At 52.7% G+C, this 4580-nt stretch overlaps 1 pseudogene; it reads right to left on the reverse strand.

The window, feature by feature from the left end:
• LOC124021193 overlaps positions 1-3464 on the reverse strand; it is a 32855-nt pseudogene extending 29391 nt beyond the window's left edge.
• Between the last annotated feature and the right edge of the window lie 1116 nt (positions 3465-4580).

The following is a 4580-nucleotide window of genomic DNA, read 5'->3' on the forward strand; positions in this document are numbered from 1 at the left end:
GGAGAGACAGAGGAGAGACAAAGAAGAGGAGAGACAAAGGAGAGGAGAGACAGAGGAGAGGAGAGACAAAGGAGAGGAGAGACAAATGAGAGGAGAGACAGAGGAGAGGAGAGGAGAGGAGAGGAGAGGAGAGGAGAGGAGAGGAGAGGAGAGGAGAGACAGAGGAGAGGAGAGACAAAGGAAAGGAGAGATAGAGGAGAGGACAGATAGAGGAGAGGAGAGACAAAGGAGAGGAGAGACAAAGGAGAGGAGAAACAGAGGAGAGGAGAGACAAAGGAGAGGACAGATAGAGGAGAGACAAATGAGAGGAGAGACAGAGGAGAGGAGAGACAAAGGAGAGAAGAGATAGAGGAGAGGAGAGATAGAGGAGAGGAGAGATAGAGGAGAGGAGAGATAGAGGAGAGGAGAGACAAAGGAGAGGAGAGACAAAGGAGAGGAGAGACAAAGGAGAGGAGAGACAGAGGAGAGGAGAGACAGAGGAGAGGAGAGACAGAGGAGAGGAGAGACAGAGGAGAGGAGAGACAAATGAGAGGAGAGACAGAGGAGGAGAGAGGAGAGGAGAGAGTAGAGGAGAGACAGAGGAGAGGAGAGACAAAGGAGAGGAGAGACAGAGGAGAGGAGAGACAGAGGAGAGGAGAGACAGAGGAGAGGAGAGACAAATGAGAGGAGAGACAGAGGAGGAGAGAGGAGAGGAGAGAGTAGAGGAGAGACAGAGGAGAGGAGAGACAAAGGAGAGGAGAGACAGAGGAGAGGAGAGACAGAGGAGAGGAGAGACAAAGGAAAGGAGAGATAGAGGAGGAGAGAGGAGAGGAGAGAGGAGAGGAGAGACAGAGGAGAGGAGAGACAGAGGAGAGGAGAGACAGAGGAGAGGAGAGATAGAGGAGAGACAGAGGAGAGGAGAGACAAATGAAAGGAGAGACAGAGGAGAGGAGAGACAAAGGAGAGGAGAGACAGAGGAGAGGAGAGACAGAGGCTTCCTCCTCTCCCTCTAGACTCTAGAGGGCCGTATGTTTGACACCCCTGCTCTAGAGGCTTCCTCCTCTCGGCTGCATCTCCAATAACCTCTAGTGGCTTCCTCCTCTCGGCTGCATCTCCAATAACCTCTAGTGGCTTCCTCCTCTCAGCTGCATCTCAATAACCTCTAGTGGCTTCCTCCTCTCGGCTGCTTCTCCAATAATATCTCTAGTGGCTTCCTCCTCTCGGCTGCATCTCCAATAATATCTCTAGTGGCTTCCTCCTCTCGGCTGCATCTCCAATAATATCTCTAGTGGCTTCCTCCTCTCGGCTGCATCTCAATAACCTCTAGTGGCTTCCTCCTCTCGGCTGCATCTCAGTAACCTCTAGTGGCTTCCTCCTCTCGGCTGCATCTCAATAACCTCTAGTGGCTTCCTCCTCTCGGCTGCATCTCAGTAACCTCTAGTGGCTTCCTCCTCTCGGCTGCATCTCCAATAACCTCTAGTGGCTTCCTCCTCTCGGCTGCATCTCAGTAACCTCTAGTGGCTTCCTCCTCTCGGCTGCATCTCCAATAACCTCTAGTGGCTTCCTCATCTCGGCCTCCATCTCCAATGACCTCTAGTGGCTTCCTCCTCTCGGCCTCCATCTCCAATAACTTCTACCTTTTAAATGTCAGATTTGAGTCATTTAGCTGACGCTGTAATCGAGAGCAATTTAGTAATTAGGGTTAAGTGCCTTGCTCAAGGGCACATTGGCCAATTTTTTCACCTAGTCGGCTCGGGGGATTTGAACCAGCAACCTTTTGGTTATGGGCCTAACACTCTTAACCGCTAAGCTTCCTCCCCCTCGGCTGCATCTCAATACCTGTGGTGACTTCCTCCCCTCGGCTGCATCTCAATACCTATGGTGACTTCCTCCCCTCGGCTGCATCTCAATACCTGTGGTGACTTCCTCCCCTCGGCTGCATCTCAATAACTATGGTGACTTCCTCCCCTCGGCTGCATCTCAATACCTGTGGTGACTTCCTCCCCTCGGCTGCATCTCAATACCTGTGGTGACTTCCTCCCCTCGGCTGCATCTCAATAACTATGGTGACTTCCTCCCCTCGGCTGCATCTCAATACCTGTGGTGACTTCCTCCCCTCGGCTGCATCTCAATACCATTGGTGACTTCCTACCCTCGGCTGCACCCGACTACCTGCAACCAAAAATGTCCAATGGAAGAATGAGACACTAGGAGACACAGCGACTTAACGGTTGAGCTTGCGATCAGAGTTGAACAATTTTGTACATTTCAGTGAGGCAACAGCCAATCAGGGCGGAGGACAGCTCTGACTTTGACATAAAGGCCAACGACCAAACTCCCATCATGCATGCTGTTTGGAAGATAGACCCACGATGGATGATTTCAGAGACTTGGTAGCTAGCTTTATGACCAAGTCTAAACGACAGGAGAATTCCTTCCTCCCCCCTCTGTCTGTCTGTCTGTCTGTCTGTCTGTCTGTCTGTCTGTCTGTCCCCCCCCTCCTTCCTACCTCCTCCCTCTGTCTCTCTTCTCTCCCTCCTTCCTTTCTTCCTCCCCCTCTGTCTGTCTCTCTCTCTCCCTCTCCTTCCTACCCTCCTTCCTCCCCCTCTGTCTGTCGCTCTCTCCCTCCCTCCTTCCTACCTTCCTTCCTCCCCCTCTGTCTGTCTCTCTCTCTCTCCCTCTCCTTCCTACCCTCCTTCCTCCCCCCTCTGTCTGTCTCTCTTCCTCCTTCCTACCTTCCTTCCTCCCCCCTCTGTCTGTCGCTCTCTCCCTCCCTCCTTCCTACCTTCCTTCCTCACCCTTCTGTCTGTCTCTCTCCCTCCTTCCTACCTTCCTTCCTCCCCCTCTGTCTGTCTCTCTCTCTCTCCCTCCTTCCTACCTTCCTTCCTCCCCCTCTGTCTGTCTGTCTGTCTCTCTCCCTCCTACCTTCCTTCCTCACCCTTCTGTCTGTCTCTCTCCCTCCTTCCTACCTTCCTTCCTCCCCCTCTGTCTGTCTCTGTCTCTCTCCCTCCTTCCTACCTTCCTTCCTCCCCCTCTGTCTGTCTGTCTCTCTCCCCCTCCTTCCTACCTTCCTTCCTCCCCCTCTGTCTGTCTGTCTCTCTCCCTCCTTCCTACCTTCCTTCCTCCCCCTCTGTCTGTCTGTCTGTCTCCCCCTCCTTCCTACCTTCCTTCCTCCCCCTCTGTCTGTCTGTCTCTCTCCCTCCTTCCTACCTTCCTTCCTCACCCTCTGTCTGTCGCTCTCTCTCTCCTTCCTACCTTCCTTCCTCACCCTTCTGTCTGTCTCTCTTCCTCCTTCCTACCTTCCTTCCTCCCCCTCTGTCTGTCTCTCTCCCCCTCCTTCCTTACCTTCCTCACCCGCTTCAGCCTCCTCCAGCTCAGCTTTCTTCAGTCTTTCCTGCATCACCACACGTTTAGCCAGATCAGCAAAGCCCCGACGTCGGGGGGCAGGAGAGGACGAGGGGGCTAGAGAGGTGGAGGGGGCCGCAAAGCCCCAATGGCGGGGGGCAGGAGAGGTGGATGGGGTAGACGTAGAGGGAGATGGGGTGGAGGTGGTGGCAGTGGGTGAATGAACGGACAATTTTGGGGGTGATGGAGAGAGGAGAAGGAGAGGAAGTGGGAGGAGGAGGACAAGAGACTGACAATGGGATGAATTTGGGGAGTCTGAGGGAGTCGGGGTGAGGGAAGGTTGGGAGGCAGGGGGATGGGGTTAGGGGAGGGAGGTGAGGCAGTGTCCAGGGTAGAGGGAGACCCCTGTGGGATGAGGGGGGTGGAAGGGGGGAGTGGGGAGGGAGGAGGGGGGAGATAAACATCCACCTCACCTGTAATGACAAGAGAAGATAAGAGACGCTGTTGTAGTCATTACAGGACATGGACAGATGAGGCTGTAGTCATTACAGGACAGATGAGGCTGTAGTCACTACAGGACATGGAGAGATGAGGCTGTAGTCATTACAGGACATGGACAGATGAGGCTGTAGTCATTACAGGACATGGAGAGATGAGGCTGTAGTCATTACAGGACATGGACAGATGGTGTTGTAGTCATTACAGGACATGGACAGATGAGGCTGTAGTCATTACAGGACATGGACAGATGGTGTTGTAGTCATTACAGGACATGGGACAGATGGTGTTGTAGTCATTACATGACATGGGACAGATGGTGTTGTAGTCATTACAGGACATGGAGAGATGAGGCTGTAGTCATTACAGGACATGGACAGATGGTGTTGTAGTCATTACAGGACATGGACAGATGAGGCTGTAGTCATTACAGGACATGGACAGATGGTGTTGTAGTCATTACAGGACATGGGACAGATGGTGTTGTAGTCATTACATGACATGGGACAGATGGTGTTGTAGTCATTACAGGACATGGAGAGATGAGGCTGTAGTCATTACATGACATGGACAGATGGTGTTGTAGTCATTACAGGACATGGGACAGATGGTGTTGTAGTCATTACAGGACATGGAGAGATGAGGCTGTAGTCATTACAGGACATGGGACAGATGGTGTTGTAGTCATTACAGGACATGGACAGATGAGGCTGTAGTCATTACAGGACATGGACAGATGGTGTTGTAGTCATTACAGG

Source organism: Oncorhynchus gorbuscha, unplaced genomic scaffold (genome assembly GCF_021184085.1).
Source record: "Oncorhynchus gorbuscha isolate QuinsamMale2020 ecotype Even-year unplaced genomic scaffold, OgorEven_v1.0 Un_scaffold_1082, whole genome shotgun sequence".
Classification (NCBI taxonomy): Eukaryota; Metazoa; Chordata; class Actinopteri; order Salmoniformes; family Salmonidae; genus Oncorhynchus; species Oncorhynchus gorbuscha.